This window comes from Rhyacophila brunnea, unplaced genomic scaffold, assembly GCF_057557595.1.
Source record: "Rhyacophila brunnea isolate RB1 unplaced genomic scaffold, BYU_Rbru_1.0 scaffold_9, whole genome shotgun sequence".
Lineage (NCBI taxonomy): Eukaryota > Metazoa > Arthropoda > Insecta > Trichoptera > Rhyacophilidae > Rhyacophila > Rhyacophila brunnea.
In genome coordinates, this window is record NW_028233361.1 from 45577011 (window position 1) to 45597430 (window position 20420).

General features: G+C 33.0%; 1 protein-coding gene across 1 annotated transcript in view; it reads left to right on the forward strand.

The window, feature by feature from the left end:
* The first annotated feature begins 1975 nt into the window (after window positions 1-1975).
* The window catches only part of zfh2 (Zn finger homeodomain 2), a 748405-nt gene continuing 729960 nt past the window's right edge, over window positions 1976-20420 (forward strand). Inside the window, exon 1 of the mRNA XM_085959440.1 lies at window positions 1976-2472. The gene's annotated coding sequence lies outside the window, so the exon portion shown is untranslated. The remainder of the gene's footprint in view (window positions 2473-20420) is intronic.

A 20420-nucleotide genomic window follows, 5' to 3' on the forward strand; every position in this document is an offset into this window, starting at 1 on the left:
AACATACCCGATCAGCTGTTAACGCACACACATACAAGGCCCGTATACACGCAGCATACATTGGCAGGCGTCGGATTCACACCAACGGACAATACGGCGTCGGAAAAATAATAAGGCTCATTTAGATTAACGGCTAATTATTTCGTTAATTAATCGATCGTTAGGTCTTAATGAAAGGTTTCCGATATAAATGTGAAGGGCATTAATTTGTGGATGGAATCTAATTACATAAAGTCTGGTTATATACATTGTTTCTTTTCCACAGTATTTTATTTTATCATAATTACATAGTGACAATGAAATATAAATAGGAATTGAGTTAACAACTACATACCTAGTGTCATTCTCAAAATGAAATACCTCGAAAGCAATGGACCTGAGAGTTGGCTACTGTTATATCTTTTTAGATATTTTCTATGGCATAGAGGTACGGACACTAAACAACAATATATTAAAATTCTAATGGTTTTAAGTTTTGTACTATTCCATTTAGGTCGTTTTTTGCGACCCGGGTTTCGCCTTTTGGCATATTCAGGCGCCGTGTACACTCACCTAAGGTAAACACACACTGACAACGAACACTCTTTAACTCTAGCTTATATAATAAATCAATATAATAAAGTAGGTAAAAACTCCATTACCTACCTACCAAGTCAAAAATCACAAAAAATACAACAAACAAATTATGAATAGTTGAAGTGTCAGCGCCTGAAGATGCCGAAAAGCGAAACCCGGGTCGCAAAAAACGACCTAAAAGAATAGTACAAAACTAAATCCATTAGAATTTAAATTCAAATTCCATCAAGTACCTTCGATCGATAGGATTAATATTAACAATATATTAAATAGAGTTAAGGCCATAGCCCTCACATCCTGAAGCTGGCCTCCTGGCTAGGATCTTCGGGGGCTCCCCTGTCTATCTCTAAGATTAAAGCCAGTATGACGCTCTATAGTAGCATTTTCTAAACGGTGTTCGATGTATTCGGTATATTTCAGTTTTTTTTTTTTTTTTAATACATCTACTTCAATTATGTAGTTGTCGATTGTCAAAACACAATAATAAAAAATTGCGTCACACAACCATATATATTAAAATATTAACTCTTCATGAGTAAAATAGCACCACAGGCGACTTTTTTTTTTACTGTGAGAGCATTAATTAATATGTGATGCTTTTTTATCTCATTTGGTCGACCCACCACGCCGCGCCCCCAAGCTAAATCCCTGCCATCCCCTCCTTTCTGAGGGTCATGGTTGATGCCTTCGAGATATAGTGTTGTATAGACCCATCTATAAAATTCCTTGGACTGACGCCTAACTGCTTTAAATGAATGGGAAAAGACCGATAAGTTTTGCATGGCATCAAGACTAGCAAACTACAGTAGGAATCTTGATCATATTGTAAGAGGGCAGACGTACTCTGCATTATCCAAGAAAATCTCAACAGTATACCTGACAGAAAACGCAGTATTTCGTGGCTTAATGAGCCATGTAATTGGTACGATTGCAGCTCTACCGATTTTTTATAGTTAATAAACGAAGATACCAAAAATTATCCTGATGGTATCTAAATTCTGAAGAAGAAGTGACAAATACTCGATAGTAAACAGTAATAAAGACTATCTTAAATCGATTTATTTGTGAATATTTAAATTTGATGACATCTATCTTATTTCAATGGAATCTCTGCATTATGGAGGCCGGATGGTGATATCTTGTCCAAAATAATTTAAAAAAAAAATCATCTCTTGGATACATTGTTAATCGACTTTAATTGCCGTTTAATTGACGTATGTCATGGATTGTCTTATTTGTTAAATTAATAATACGGTCGATCATTGAGTTTTTGCATTAGGGTGTTAATAACAATAGTGTGAATGCTCCTTAAACCCAAACACACAATCTATCATGTATGTAGGTAGATGAGACGCCGTCAGATATGGGGTAAGGCAAACATTACGGCGTCCACCAAAATACTTGACGTTAGAGAAAGCGCGTGTAAAGACGGTCCGAAGGGCCAGCCGAGTGTTCCCTCCACGCGAAATTGCATCGCGAGACTAAGTTGGAATGTGACACGAAAATTAATTACCCGCCTTAATTACGCGTCTGTGAATCACGCGGACTGTGCCTAATGAAATAATAAAGAAATTGCTTTAATTAGCGGTGTGAGTAATGTGTGACGTCACGGCCGGTTTGACAGCTGTCACTTTGACAGAAAGCTTGTGGTGCTGAAAGAAAAACGTGGCGCGTAATAATGCGTGTGTCTTTTGTTTTTTTTTTGTTAAGTTCCATTAGTGTTTTTAAAATAACTTGTAAAGTGTTGCCATAATATTATGAGCGCCTATTATAAGTTTGTATATTGTGTTTAAAAGGAGCTGTTATGAAATAATTACAGAATATAACTTCTTTAAAAAGTGAAATACTGCGTTTAAAACACTGAAAACCGTTGGGCTATTTTTCCACAACATTATAGTGAGTATAATATATTACTTATATTAAAATAATTCTATAAATTTTACTTATTATAATAAGTACTTTGTCATATTAAGTCCACAATGTTTAATACGATTTTATTTTATAAAGTATTTTCAAACTGTCATTAGTATGTAAGTAAATTTTTTTCGGATTTTCATCTTCATTATTCTCCTGACTGATGACCATGATCACCCATGAAGTTGTACTGTGACATTCTCCAGCTTTTTTTCTATCCTCTGCAAGGATCTATCGATCTTTGAATAAAAATTTTCACTTTGGTGACTTAACTATATTGGTGTTACTCCCTTGCCTCTTTGCCAGGCACATTGCTCACAACAATAATTGAGTCGCCTAGAATCATAAGTTATATTTTCCAAAAATCAAGTTTTTAATAAATCGCAAAAAAACACTAGCGCAGGCGTTATTTTTTGTAATCATAAAGTAGTAATGAAATATCTTGAATATTAATCAGTGACATTATTGATTTGCTTTTTTTAAAGTATAAGTATATAGATCTCATTATGTATCCTCATTAAGATGTGAAATAATCCATGACAGTGTGAGAAAAAATACAGATTCCTGGTTAGTTAGAAAGATCTTATGGCCAGAATATAATTGAGCGATTCTTAGAAATGGTTTTTACACAATTAAAAGTATTTTTTTATATGAGTACAACTTTCTTTTTATTGCTTAATGTATTTAGAATCGCTTGTTATTATTAACTAAAAAATGATAAAATGTTAGTTATGACTCTAAGTCACTCAATAATTAATCTTTCAAATAATAAAATGAGACAAAATGTTCAAACAAAATATTTGTTTAATAAGTTGAGGATTATGAAAGGGAATAATGTGTAGTTGATCCAATGCAATGACTCAATGAATTGGACGAATGGTTAAAAACTATAACATGATAATTAGTTTAGTTAGTTGTTTGGTTAGTTAGTTAGTTATTATCTCTATGTATGTAGGTACTTAGATATTATATTTTTGATGAAAATCAATTTTAATTCTGATTTTTAATGGATTAATCAATGTAATCGCAATTGTTGTCAAATTATAAATATAACCAGCGATCTACCTAGGTTAAATAGATTTACTAATTACAGAAATAGCTAATACAGGCACGTACATAAGTAAGGAGAAGGTTTGCGTCCATACTCCCACCCCCCTCCCCCAGGAACGAAAACTATACATTTTTTAAAAGGTAAATGGAATATTACATCTTCTTCGTCAGGGCCTTCTGACTACGGATCGTGACCCAAGTGATTTGTCTATCGAACAGCACTCTAAAGTCTACTGTGGCCACTAGAAGACCCGTGTCACTAATGCATTGGTTCAACCATCGGAGACAATCTAATGTTTACTTGAATATTCTAATGCAGCATGTATAAAAGACAAAACAGCGCCGACGACACAAACAGACTCTACTGATTCTAATAATTACGACTGTTGGCTATGCACATTCGATAACTATTCGTTGATGCGACAGCTCGCAATACCGTGATGGTGAGCGCTCTTAGTTATAGCTGCAGTCCATGAGCTTATCGTTAGACTCAAAGTACGGAGTCTGGGTATGGATAATGTATCAGGAAAAATGCGGTGATCTACGGTTGAAGTGACGGAAAGCTTTATGTAGTAGGTGGAAAAAATATAGAAATCAATGGCAATTGTTAACTTTTATTACCTCCATCTCCTCCTACCATGCTAAAATCAATAATAGATAATGAATATCTTTTTAAAAATTGTGCCTTCTAAACTATTTTTTTATATGCACGTCTGAGCTAATACGTAACAAATATAATTAGGTAAGTATAAAATATGTATTTTTTCAATGGCATTCGTATAAACAAAAGTCACCATACACCTCTCGTCAATAATTAATACTTATATGCAACTTATTTATATATACCTTGGCTTAGAAAGCCGTCTATAGGTATTATTTATCCGGACTGCACTCATCACTATCTACACATTACTATTTTTTTAAATTTTAATTATCACCATTTTAAAATAACATACAAAATACATATTATGATAATTTAAATTTTATCTTGTTTTATGTAAAACCAAGTCGTGCATATCAGGTGTATATTTACGGTCGGTGTGTGTTTATCTTCACACACGCTTGAAAGCAAAACCCAGAGAGCTTATGACATTTCACACCTTGAGTGAATGTTTAAGGTGTGCACAGCAAACAGAAAAATATTATTAGTATTTGTCCATTACGCGCAGCTGCGTTAAGTATCCACACGAGTGTACTTTTTTAAAATTATTTATCGTTAAAAAGTTTAAATATTCGATTTTTTAAAAATTAGACTTATCTACTTATGTATTCCAACTAGGTTGACCAAGCTTACAGAATGACTCCGTTGGTTTATGTATATGTATATAAATATATCTACATTAAAAAACATAATAAACTGATAGATGCACAAATTATGTGAGATGGTCTTCTAGATCTAGACTGCTGCATTCGAGACAGTGTTCAAATGATTAGACGTAAACAATAGTCAGTCGAAACACTGCGGCATTTTGCAGTCGTATCAATCATTAATTATATTATGTAATTTGTTCCGTATGGGGCAAAAAGAAATTTTGCTGAGCTGCCTACAAACGTATACCTACTAAATCACTAAAAAATCAGTTATTATTTAAAATTTTATAATTAACTCTAATTTTCAAAAAAAAATATAAATATGTCCAATACCAGTGTTTTTCAAACTGTAGTAACTACACGTACCTCTGGGAAAACAAGAAAGGCACGGTTGAACATTTTCCTCAATGGCATACTGAATACCTAATATTATAAAAGTACATACACTAAAAAATACCAAAATACAAATTGTATATTTTTGACTAGGTATAACATATTAAAATACTGAAAATCGAAATAATAACATGCAAATAAAATTTGATAGTACATATAGATAGATAATAATATATGGTGACTTTACATAAGCTAAAAGAAAAAGCTCTCTAATCTGATGAAAAATGTCGCATCAAAAAAGGAAAAAAATCAGCTATTGAGGATATTAAAAAAATAATCATAATATTTTATTAGCTGTCAAAAGTAGGGTAATATATTGATATTAATAAATGTTCACATACCTATATATTTTAAAATTAAGTGTTTTCAGATATATAAATATAACCACTTCCGTCGCACCAGATATTTAGATATCTGAATACATTATACCAATACTCCTACGATACGAGAATAAAATAACTACAAGATAAAAAGAACTTTTTATATACAACGTTTTTAAATTTTCTGTTGAATCATATAAACTTGACTTGACTAGCCTAAACGATCAAAAAAATTTGTACTTCATAGAAATAATACTGAAATGTCATTTTGACATTCATATTGATTTTCCATAGTAACGCACGTATATATTATTTAATAATTTGGTTGCTAGAACCCCCTAGCAACCAATAATGGTATCGAAATAACTTTTCATACAAAACAGAATTAACTAAAAATGAATTCAATTCTACTTAAAGTATTTAAAAAAATGCATTGGCATTGTGTTCTGTCTATATTATACTCTAAAAGTTTCAGATATCTAGCTAGTCGGGAAATTAGTTAAAAATCGATTGCAAGATTTGTACCGGACAAACAACTACCGGACAAATAAGAATACGACTTAAGAAAAACGTTGTAATAAAATAATAATAATAAAACCTAACGAATGTATCAGCTAATGATATGACATTTAAAACAAATGAATATTCTCTGTCAAGAGGGAACGAAAATTTTAAAACGTAATTCCTCCCTTGATGTATGATTACTATACAACTTTCCTAGTTTCTGATCTAACAAGGTCAACCAAATTAGATTTATCCGAAACGCATTTTTTTGTAAATTTAAAATAAACTCCTATCTAACTCTTCTACATGGATTCATAATATCTACAAGACCAAGCAAGATTGGCTGCTTCTGTTACACCAACGTCAAATAGAGCTGCTTTAGTGGGTAGTCATTAAATGGATACTAACATGATAAACTATCATCATCATCAGCCGGGGTCAATCCACTGCTGGATAAAGGCTTCCCCAAGCTTTCTTCAACTCTCTCGGTCCTGTGTCGTTCGCTGCCACGTATGTCCGCCGAACTTTACCAGTTCGTCAATCCAGCGGCTTTTAGGGCGACCCTGTGGCCGTTTCGTACCCCTTGGGTACCATTGGATGACGGCATTTGTCCAGCGGCCGTCCTTTCGGCGAGCAATGTGCCCCGCCCATCTCCATTTCAGCTGTTTGGCAACGTCTATTACATCGCATACTCTTGTCTGCTTCCTAACCCATACGGTCCTTTCGCGTGATGCCCAACATGCATCTCTCCATGCCTCGCTGTGTGACTCTTAGCTTTTGGACATCTCTCGTGTTGAGGGTCTACGTCTCGCAGCCATACGTGAGCACGGGTAGCACACATTGGTTGAACACCCTACGCTTAAGACATAATATGGATAACATAAAAATAACATGGAAAACTATACTGATAACTATCTTAGAAATAGAGAACATCAGTTGTTTATTCTCCCAAGGTGCAGAACCAACCTGCCACTGGTAATGCCAATTGGGAGGGCGATAACTATGTTCAACGAAATTGCTTCGGGTATTGATATATTCCACCTACGTGAGGATGAGTATAAGAGAGGACATTGTTTTATAAATTCTTAAAATAGGGTCTGCTTAACTCATCCGTCGTACTTTCTTGTACCTATCTAATTAATATTTTTTGTATTTACACATTTCTACTGTTTAATAACTTACTATCTATCTCTATACTGATCTATCTCTTTTTTTATATAATACTGTTTTTATATTTCTTTGTTTCTAAATGTCATATTGTGAATGTCTTAAACTTATAATTTGTAATATCCACAATATGTTAAAAATAAATAAATTGAATTGAAAACATTTGGAAAACAGTATCCTTGACGAAATAGTATCTGTCAAATTACGTGTGCATGACAGGTGGTGGATAACGGTCTCATCATTAGACCATGTCCGATTCTAATAAAATCATATGGGCCTCCCCAGAGTAGAGGTTTGTATTAACAGATTTTTGTTTTTACGAGAAATAGATGTCAGCCACTTGCTCAACCTAATAGGTCCATACTCTGACTCATACACACATTGAAAAACAATATGTAATTAATAATTAATTAAATATTTTTGAATAACAGTTGTTAAAGAAAACAGGATTGCGTTATTTATAACCGGTATTTAGTTAGTATTCTACAAGCTTTGACATATTCGTGAAAAATATTCTTAAGTAGGTAGGTACCTGTAATGAATTCTCATTTTAGTTCATACATAAAAGTTTTCTTATCGCGAAATCTATACAAATGATACATTGATCCATAAATCATAGCTAATTACACTCTACGGTCGTCAAAAATTTAAGAAAGTTATGTAAAATAAAAAAAGCTCAAAATCTGATCGCGCTAATTACGCAGGTCTAATTTATTTCATTAAAAGTAGCATTATATCATAAGTAAAAGAAAGTGCATTTGTCTCGCATGACCAAACATGAAAAAGCTGCCTTCGATAATTTTCTACCCCAGCTTTTACACAAAGGAAAACTTAAGTTTCTTGCAATGCCCCCAGCCCCCTCTTACGTCTGCCTAATTTGAATATCAAATTCATACTTACATGAAGTGTTTTCATTACAGAAGAGCTATGTCAATTAATTATTTAATTATATAGGTTTTTGAAATGATGTACTAAGCTTCGACAAAAAAATGTCTAACTAATTACAAACTCCAATATAAAGTTTTACCGAATATTTATGTTTGTGAAAGTGGTGGCATAGTTGGTTGGTTTTACATCTGTCTTAGAACCCATGAGTGTGTACATGATCCCACCTCTCGTAAAATAACATGTGTTATACTCAGATTAGATGTTTTATTCAGAGTAAAGAAGAACCCACTGAATTGATTAAATGGCTAGCAACTCTTTCTTATGAAAAATCTATCATTACAACTTCCAATTTGTAGGCAGTTGGCTTTTAAATATGTAACGTTTTTACTAAAATCATGCATTAGCAACAAGACGTGTATGTTATGCAAAAAATAAGGGTTTATTAAAATTTCTTTTTTATCGTAATACGGTATGATGAAAAAAATATTGGCAACCATATTTTTTAATTTTAGATCACGGTTTTAACAATTTTCACGTATGTAACTGCTTGCACTCGCTTATATTAACGTTTATTGGCAAAGTCTCTATACGCAAAAAAATCGTAACGCAGCGGTGTCACATATTTTGTTAACGATACAATGGCAAGGAGCTGATCAGATATGTTTACCCTTCTCCACCCACCTCAGTGAAGGGGGCATGCCATTCTTATTGCAGCATGTCCGTTAGATGCCCTTATGACATTGTCTAAATGACACTTTCGATGTAATCGTTTACTATTTTTATAAACCATCCCATGAACAACAACTGGTGTATGATAATGCTTAAATCCATATTATTTCGCTAAACGGGTTATATGTAAGGCTTCGATATGACCTTTTCTCGATGTATTGAGTAGATTGCAACATATAGTTGTACCTATATTTAAGACCGTCCAACCTCTTTAGGTCGTATAGTACTGAGATAAAATTCATGTCTAAATAAAACACGGTTCTTGTTGGTTTACAGAAAGCCAGCAGCAAACAAATTTTGAAAATAGCCGATATACTGGATTATTTGTTAGGTTAGTTTTTTATTCTTGAATTCATGAATTTTACCAAAATCGGCTATGAAAATTGAATTAATGTTCATATTGAATCTAATAAAATTGGGGACCATATAGAAAGCAGCAGTTCACGGCTAACTGTGCAACGGTGAAATATTTTACGTACAATTTACATGTAACTATAATATATATTATTATGTATATTTTTTTTTGAATTTAAATCATAGTCCTTGTAAAAAATTTCCCACGAAAGCCGAGCTATCCGCGTCGGCTATTAATGTCGTATGTCCCGGTTTTGGATCTCGAGTCAAATTCATTTGCTGTTTTTCAATGTGTGTTTGTACCCAGAGTATAAACCTTATAGGTTGGGCAACTGGCTAACATCCATTTCTCGTAAAGGAAAAAATCTGTTAACACAACCTCCATTCTGTAGTGGCCCATAATATGGGCGTACAGGCAGAATTCACTAACTCCAAATAAATACACAGTTCTGAGATAATCAATGTTTTGTGTTTATGGTGTTCTTAAAAAGGTTGTAAAATCTTTATTGTTTGAGTTATTCATTACTTTTTTTATATGTTAAATAGTCTTAAATCGTGACTTCTGCCAGTCAAACAGCATTGCTTTTTCTATACAATGACATTAAAATCTCAATTTCGTTAGTGACTTCTGCCTGTACGACCACGATATGATCGTCTTAGGATCGAGCCTAGGGGCGGCAGGTTATATAAAAGTATGGTGAAGCAGGCTGTTATGGTGAAAAAGTATGGTGGGGCGGGTTGGTAATCAAGTTGCGGCAAAATTTCCACGTTAACATCATAGAAAATGGGTACGTTATAATGACCAAAGTAAATCCTCCGTGATGCCATGATTTTTTTTATCGCTTTGCTATTTCTCGTAAGTTATCGGCTATTGTTGGCCTGCTTCATTCAGTTGTATGAGAAAGCCGATTTTTTGCCCTTCTTTTTATTTAATACCTCTATGGATCGAACATTGTAATGAAACGGAGAAAATATTAATATGTATGTAAGAGAAAAACAATTGTTGTATAAATAGCTCACCTTGTCTAAAGTCATACATTTTGGTTTTCGTGGAAAAACTGTGTTAACCCTACTGGACGATTAATTCGGCAATTATCCTACGTAAAATAACTGGCCGGAGCTAAATTTTAATTACCCCAAGCGGCCGCCAAGGAAACGACTTGGAAATATTACCCGGAAGAGACGATGTATTCTAATAGTGCCTACAGTGGAAATCATTTTGTACAGGGGAGGAATTACTGTGGGTATTATTTAAGTTGATTTCATGAATAAATTTAATTCGTCTGGATCGGTTTTTTTCATTTTCTTGCGATTTCATTATACCTCGGCAATTATTAGGAAAATAATTTCATTAAAAATTGCCATCACTAAAATATTTAAATAATTTTTTTATATTTCAGATTTTAGGTAACCATGTTCGATTCTAAAAAAGAATTGTCTGATATGGTCCTCCACAGGATGGAGTTTGTTTTGTTTTTATAAGAAATACCATAGGTCCAAACACACGTTGAAAAACTACATGTGCTTTTTTCCACACACGGGACCCACGACATTATAAGTCTGATGTATGACCGTTCGGCCATCGTGAGCGTTGACAGATTACTTGGATTAGATGCATTTTGTAGATATTTAGTTAAAATAAAAGTATCTTGTAAATAAATTGAAAGATTTTTTAGAACGATCAAATTATCGTACATACATATAAGTTAACGTACTTTTTTCCTCCACCACCCGCCACCATATCCGTTACGCAAGCGTATACCGTGGCGTAACGAACGTTAGGCGATTTGTCAAAGTTGTGCCGAAAGTGTCTCAGGAGAAACTTCCCAAGACCTTGGTTAGCGTGTACTAGAGTGTGCGTGATTCCTACTTCGATATAATGTATTACGGTAAATTCTCGATGAGAAAACACATTCTCGCTCGCCGTAAAAGGCTGAGAAATTTTCCTTCGTAGATACCAAATCGCAATGGCCAACCGGTCCAACTGAGGGTCGGACCGACTTGGGAAGCTCTTCCCTTTTAACTGACATATGGGGATACTCCCAAAGGATGTAATCGGGATCCTGTAATTCACCATATAAGCAAGTCGGACATTCTATTAAGCCAAGCTGACAGAGCTTACGTACGGCGTATAATAAAAGACAATGTATCTATTCACCTAGGCTCTTCTCAGTTGGACATATAGAGATTTGAATGCAAAATCGCGTATACCCCCCTCGTCTCGTTCTAAAAAAAAATTCGTCGAAAATTAAAGTCGAGAGGTAAATTATTAGCTTAGTTGCACTTTTCTTGGCTTGTCCGCACATTTTTTCCGTCCAAAATCAGTGTCATTTTTTTCGTTTCCTTAAAAAAAAAATAATATTACAATATAAAATTCGTTAACAATCAGACTGAGATTTAAAGCTTCTTAACCGGCTCTGCCCCAATGTTTCACATAGGTACTCTTGCTATGAGGTAGTTACGCCAATATATCTATTGAACTAGTAACTAATATTAGTATTAAAACTTGTAGGTAATACTGCACACTCTTAGGAAATTCTTTATGGAAAACGGTTTTGAAGATCGTTTCTCGTTCGTTCGCCATGATATACGCCAGAACGCAGTGAAGGAAAAGCATGGCTAGTATTTATAAATATGAGAATTATTAACGCGTTACGAACTGCGTTTGAAATTCCCTACCCTCTGTATGGAGGGTGGTGTAAAAAATGCTTCAAATTAAAAAATGGATTGGTGCGTGCCGTTAATGATGGCTTAATAACCCTCCCGAGCTTTTCTAAATACACCCTGCTACATGCGTGAGTATGTAACAAATCTCCTCCAAATACTATACATAATAATAAATATAGGTAATGAATACATCAAGGTGATATAGCTTTAATATAGGTATACCTACCTACATCATATAAACAAACTCGAGCTGTACCTTAGAGCTGCAAGTGCGGAAGTCACATTTTTGAGTTAAGTAGGTATGCAGATTTAAATGTGTATTCACGTTCTCTTAATGCTGAAAATTTGGGAGTCCAATGTCACATGGTTTTCAAAATACTTACTTCCAAAACGACGTTAAGTAGTTCAATTATTAAACTTTAGAACTGAAAGAGTGGATGTCTGATTTAAATAATTTTTGCTTTACCCTATAGCAAAACGATTAATTGCAAAAGTGCGGAAGTCGAACATACGGAGTTTTAGTCCGAAAGCGAGTGAGTATTTTAACTAGATTAGATAAACTATTTTAAAACTGCTCTCCTGCAAAATATTGAATAATATGTGACTTCCAGACTTTTAGCTCTAAGGTCTAGTACGATTTAATAGTTATAGAGTCACGTATAAATAGATATAGGTTGGGTTAGGTATATGTTTAGTATACCTATGCCTATAATCTACATATATTTACTATATTTAATATATCATCTTGACTGGGATAACAGTATAATCTATTTTTTTAATATATAATAGAGCCATTAACCCAAGGCCCTCACAAAGGGGGGGCTAGCAGGGCTCTAGCCTGGGGGCCCGGGCTTAGGAACGGCCCGGCGTGGCGAGTCGACCAAATAAAGTGATATAAACACACATCACAAATTCTCTCTAATATTAAAAAAAGTTGGCTGCGGCGCTATTGTTCCCCAATTTTGTTATTATTTAAAGTAACGTGGTTGTACGAATTAATTTCTAATTGTGTATCGATACTCGATAGCTCCACGATTCAAATGGATGTATTAAAATATACAAAAAAACACTAAATATACACATTAATTATATCGCGTACACCTACTGTAGAGCGTCACACTGCCTTTATCTTTGGCGATAGGTAGGGAGGCCGGTCAAAGATCCTAGCCTGAGGGCCCGCTTCAGGATGTGGGAGCCATGCACTAACCCATAGGCAGATCCTAGGGCTTGGAACTTGGAAATTAGACCAAATCAACTTTATGAGTGAATTTTTATTTAACACTAAATAAGATAGATTCTATTTACTGAATAAACAAAAAGTATTAGAAAAATTATGGAATACTTATTGAACAGAGTTAGCTTTGAACAGATATTTTACCTTCTGGTGAGTGCTCTTGAACAATTTAGTAATTAACCATACTTTCGTTTACTTTTCTCATTAAAATAACATAGGTGAATACTATACGTTTTAATTGTCGTTTATTATTTCTGATGTTTACTATTTTTGTTAACTAAACATAATTATTTAACAGCTGTCAGTTTATTTGCTGAGTAGTGATTAAACCAAATTATTTAAATACGTACCATGCAAACGACCCTAAGAACCGCTAATAATAATTATCAACAAAAAATACATATTGATTTTAATAACTTGGCGACGAACTGTCATGTTACCAATACAATTTTTCCACACTCTCTATTCTTAATAAACTACTACCAAGCTCAAATCATTTGATAGTTTACAAAACACGAGGTGGGTCACACAATGTGGGGGCAGCTGCTCTAACTCTATGTTTGACCTCAACATGTAAATTAAAACTCACGTTAAGCCAAGTTAATTACCCGCGTTCAACGTGCTTTGACGTTTTTCCATTTTTTTTTATTGTTTTCTTTTACGCATTTCAATTGAAATGAATGGAGGAGGTGGATTTGAGGGGAGGGGGTTGTTAATGGGCCAAATTATTTTCAGTAACACGAGGTGTCATTTGGAAAATATTTTTTCATAGGCTGTGTTTTATAATTGAGGCAATTATTTTTTTTATTCCCCGTGTGATTTCGTTAAACAAAAATCATACTGTGCTGGAATTGCTTTGTAATTATTATTAAATATTTAACCTCGACACCGGTGGTTATTTTGATGATTCATCAACCAAGCGTGATAGTGTTGAATTTTAATTGTGTTTTAAGAACGTAGAATTCTTCATTAAAAATAAACAGGATTCTGTTTTCTGAAAATATATAACTTGCAAAGCTTTAGAAACATAATAATAATTGTACATATAGATAAGTCATAGATTTTTTGACTTCAAAAGCTTGGACCGTATGGCATTCGAACACAAGTCATTCGCTTACCGAGTGATGGCCCAAACGATGCAAATACTAACTTTTCAGACATTTCTTAATATCAATGTTATCTGAAATTTTTACAAATTCCGTGATTTCTATGGCTACCAGCTTTGTAATTTAAAAAAAATTAGGTGATTCATATGATAATAGATACATATATTATTAAAGCTATACCTCAAATGAGGCATGGTCTAATAAGATCGTGGCTAGGCGATTGTGCAAAAGACGCGTGCCGAACGAAATATAATTTGTCATATAAATCCAACATGCGTCCATTTAATGTTCTGTTTATTGTTCTATTAGTAACAATAATAATATATTCATTGACATGTTGTCTTTGTCAAGTAAATGGGTAACGTTTTTTAGTCATCTTTACACGATTTAAAAATTAATACCCCCGTTGCCATCACCAAACAAATTGACGTGTTCACAGCTTGACGTTCGCTCTCCGATTGCCAGCGAGTCCAAAATTTCGTCGCACCTATAGTTGAAAATTATTTGCCGTTTCACTGATGTACCGTCTTAAATGAATCACATTATATTCAGTAAATGTAACGATATTTTATTAAAGTATTGGCTGTTGACCATTAATTTATCGCTTATTTTATGGTCTACATACCAACAAATTAAGTACAGTAATATAAAAAAATGGCTTTTAGTCTATTGTTCAACTTTTATATCCATACTCTGAATGCAAACATTAACGCAGTTATTTGAATTTATAGTTAAAGAGTGAGCGGTTGTATTAATTTTGTGTGGTGTGCTTTTTTGTGCCGTGTTGAGTAGGGATTGCAATACCGAATGATCTATTAATACCGGTATTTCGGTATCTATTATTGGATACCGGTATTCGTCAAAATATATTATAGAAAAAATAAGCACCTATCGATCAATATAACTATTAAAATCTATTTCAAACACTGTTTTATAGCAATATAAAATACCTACTTACATTTATTATATTAACCTTTATAAATATTTATAGATCTTATTATTTTAGAATTAATAATTTTACAAATACTATAAGTCCGGGTATAGGAAAATCTCTCTCTAATTCAACGTTTGTAGTATGTACTATTAACGTTGCATCTATAGTTATAGAATAATTGGAAATATTTGCCACGAATGTTTTCTATTTCGAAATAGGTATGTTAATTCATCGCGATAATTCTATATATTTGAGGGGTTGTGTTTTAATATTATTGAACGCTTGTTAGTTTCAGGAAATAGATTTACGTTTTGGTTATTAATTATTAACTTAATCTACATTAAATTTAATATACAATATAAGTAACTAAAAAATGACGTATGAAATAATGTATGGTGCATGCTCTATTAATACCGATATTACCGGTATTTTATTTTTGAAATCAGTATTTTGGTATCGATTAATATTTGAATACCGGTTTTCAAATACCTATATTGCAATCCCTAGTGTTTGGTATATGAAAGCGAACGCTGTTCAAAGAAATGCGTATCTCAAAAATGATATAAGTATGTTAGTCTGACGACCTCGAAACGTTGAGGAAAGATAAAAAGGAAGAACATACGGCGACATACCAAATACAAACAAGCTTACAATTAATATAATATAACAAAGTTTCAAGCTAATTACGCACGTCCTTGAGTCTTTGCGTCAAGTAAATTTGCTATGAGAAAGATATTTTTAATTACTAAGTTTGCAATTATAGTAATCTAACAATGAAACTGTCTAAGTATTATTATAAAATAATAATAAATTATAATAAATCCATATATGATACCGTAGTTTTATGGTGTTTAAATGGTTTAAAAAAGTTTATTTCAGCCATTGGCGTCCCGTGAATGACGCATGAAATAGGGCTCTTCCTTTTAATTGTCATTCTTGCTGTCAGAAACGCGAACGGGACATTTCTCAAACCGACGTTGCTAATGAGTTCAGCGGACGGCTTTTATAATTAAATATCTTTCTGACCTGAATAAGTGTTTATTTTTATTTTATTTATTTACTAAAGAATGTGATGTAAATCTTACATAATTCAATCCAGTAAAATATATTATTTATTGTATAATAATACTTATATACATGCAGAATCATCAATCAAGAACTTATATATGGAAAGCTTTTTCTCCACCTTAAATGTAATAAATATTTAATAATAATATCTTCTGAATAAATTAGTGACTTCTTCCTCTTCTCTAGTACCACAGGTAGACCTTAACCACCTCAAGCAGATTCCTCCATTCTATTCAATCATATACTCTCTTTCACCAGCCAATCAGTCTTAATGGTCGCAAGCTTCTTTGTTGAAAACTGAGCTACTAAAATCGTGGTTTACTACACATCGTTTTCTTTCAATAAAATTAAATATGAGACATTTTGATATGTTTGTACATTCAGTAGCGATGGGGATGCTGTTCAAATCCAACATAAATAGTGCACAATAAGCTTTCTCGGTCATACTTATTTGTTTTCATTGAACTTAGAATACAAATTGCAGATGGTGTTAGTTAGTTTTTAAAAATTCAATTAAATCCTGCGTAAACCAGGCCATAATAGATAATAGACAAAAATATTCTTATAAGTATCTATAAAATATCTATAATTATTATGTCATTCAATCATATGTAGTTTTAGATATCTTATTGATAGAATAATATATATTTTTTTATCTATTATGGTTTGATTAGGCAGAGGTAATATGGTAAAAGAACTCATAAGTGAATCAATCAGAAATAATAATACCTATGATCTCACGGAGAATCGATTTTGGAACCCCAAGACGAAAGGCCAGCACCTTACGCACTGGACTATGAGGGACTTTGGTACAACCTATAGTTAGTGCTCACATTACAAAATACAATTAAAATATATAAATTGGTAGACTTATAACTCTTGACACGGAGTCACTTGGAGCACAGGACCAATGCCGCGATACCACATGAACTGCGCATCAGCTAGAGACTTTCCTCGGTGTGTCTGTGTTGTATTTTACGATATTATGGACCTACATACCGTAGTTTGTCATAGTATATAAAGCCTTGAACGTTTACTGTTGGCAATTTCCCTCGTAAAGGGAGCGCACGGTGCACACAATAAGGTGGAGTAACCTAGTGAAGAAATCCACTGGAAAACTGATCTACTACAAGGCTTGCAGACGAAAGAAAAAGTTGAAGAATCCCTAATCCAGAGTTTGCAGTAAATATCTGTTCCCGAGTTATCACAATCCTGGCCAAGGGTTACAACGAGGTCTAACATTTTTTTTTATATCAGTCTAAGCAATATCTGAATCAGATAAATCATTACTTGTATTCAACAAATAATTAACAAGATTTAAATATACATACACAATTTGAAAACACGTCAGATATAATAGCTAGGTGTTTTTGTAGGTGTTCAATATAATATAGAATAATACATTCTCAAATCTTGTGAATAATTATTCGTTGAATACAATAAATGGTTGATTAAATTATTAGAAAATGCAAGTACGTTATTAGTAAAAGTTTGGAGTGATCCGAGCGTCAGTTAGTAATTACGGCAATAATAATATTAATGGTACCTACTTTAATTTACAACGCAAAAACTGATTGTCAAAATTAACGCCATTTGATAAGCATTTCATGTAAGAACTACTAGTTAAATTCTTCGTTAATTAATTATGATGTCCGTAGCTTAATTGGTTAAAGCACATTAACGCGAATTCAAGGTTCAACTCCATTTTTTCTAGCAGTGTTTTCATATTATACATATTCAATATCTGAATCATTGCTTATAATCCCTTTTAATTATTTTATGATTTACGATTGCTCACGTCAGTTACCGTAAATCGAAAAATCCTACGTATTCATATAATTTAGCTATACTATGTTCTTCTTTTTCCTTTCATCAAGGTTTACCTAAATTCACGTATTTTTACCCTAGATTAATTATTATTGTCTTAGCGCCTAATTAGTAATGGGCCGATGCCTATCTCGTCGCATTAAATCAACCCCTATCCCGCGACTTGAGAAGTCGTCAATCGATCGTCTCGACGAACTACCCCAGCGATATTATTATTATTATGGTATACGTATAACATGTGAACTTACCCCAGACGTTCGTGCGGGATGGTCGTAAAATTAATTTTTCTTCATTAACCTTTATGTTCGTTCCTTTACTTTCTTTCATTTTCTTTTCCACATTAACTCGCCACCTTTATTTAAGTCCCCCTTCCCCCGCTCGCCGCCACTTCTGCCTCGACACCAACACTTGCAGAGATGCGTGGGTAATTGTTTTTTTCACAAAAGATGAGTTCAAAATAGGTAGTGTTGACAATTTCAGCCGAAGCGTCCAACACAACTGGCGCGTTGCCCATCAGATGGCCATTAGATATAATTAGCATTTTATTTAAATGTGATAATTACATATTAATTAAAAGGTCCGCTGCGAATCGGTTTAAGCACCATATTATCAAAACCCACCTAAATCCATGAACCAATAGACTCTATAGATGATGATTACCATCGCTGGTAGTATCATAATATTATTGTCATCAAGAAAGTGACTGAATTAACAACGATTGAAGCAAGAGTATCAGTGCAGGATCACTTCAGATAGACAATAATTGTCAAGAATCGATTTAAAGGTAAAATAACAAAAATAAACAATTTTCAAACTTATTTATTAATGCGTTTATTTTTCCACGTTTTTCTTAGCTCGTATTCTTGTTTATCCGGTGGTTGTTTATCCAGTACAAATCTTGCAATCGATTTTTAACTAACTTCCCGACTAGCTAGACATTTGAAACTTTTAGAATATACCAGAACACGATGCCAATGCATCCTTTTAATACTTTTAGCCATCTTTAAGTAGAATTTAATTCATTTTCAGTTAATTCTGTTTTGTATGAAAACTTATTTCGGAAGAAATCCGTAATCCAATCCACTATTATTAGTTGCTAGGGTCCTAACAACTAAATTATTAATATATACGCGCGTTACTATGGAAATCAATATGCGTGTCAAAATGACATTTCAGTATTATTTCTATCAAATACAATTTTTTTTTATCGTTTAAGCTAGTCAAGTCAAGTCAAGTTTATTTGATTCAGCAGAAAATTTAAAAACTTTTTATATAAAAAGTTCTTTTTACCTTGTAATTATTATTATGTATTTAAACTCAATACTATACTGCCATATATTTTCGATACGACAGATCACAGTTAACTGTGGTCTGTGATACAGCCAAATGCATATTATTTACATCAAATTCAACTACAGTCTGTGTAAAAGATATTTTGTTATAATTCTTACATACAATCCGATTATATTATCCCATATAATATATGTTATATTTTGTTTTACAATATAATACTTCATATTGACTTTTCAGAATGTAAGTTGTAGTTCATCTTCCACGAATAGAGTGATATCTGTATATTAATAGGTATAGGTACAAGTAGGTAAGTGTGGCAAATTCATAAAACTTTTAATCCACGATTTGATAGAGAATCAAGTTTTGTGTTGAATGTGTGAGGAGCACTCAATAAACAACAGACTTACATATTGTCATGGTGAAGGCTGTTTTTATTTTAAATTTAGGAAACCATATTGTTAATAAAGTGTCATTTCACAATTTACATGAAAGTTACCATTTTATCTTCAATAAATTTGTCACACTTTTCAATTAATCAATCAATGAATTATTGATGATAGTTTTTAATGACATATAGAACACGTCATCGTTGATAAATTGATAAAGGCCTCATAGAATAAATATTTTCATAAAGCTCATTTTGACTGCTTAATCTGAAAACCAACTAACTGCACTTTTGACCAAAAATGGGAGTTTAATAGCAATTTTTTATAAAGCATCTTTTCTATGCTCAAACAATCTTCTATGCTCAAATTCCTAAACCTATAAATAAATGCGTTATCGTTCTTCACACAAAATAGCCAACTGTAGTGCCAAATTTTCAATATCATAAATTGAACAACTACTCCGCTGTTTATATATTTTTTCTTTATATATAATTTAAATATTGTTACACAAATTATTGTTTTTATTTCGTAATCCGTCATAAGTACCTACTGATACCAAATATCATAATGCCTAAATCCCCCATCAAAAATCCTCCAATCGACAGAGTTGGGAATATAATGGTATTATTATTGTATGAGTCAAGGCTAGACTAGGATGCACAGCGAAACAAACAAAAAGAAAGTACCGTTATCTGTTTC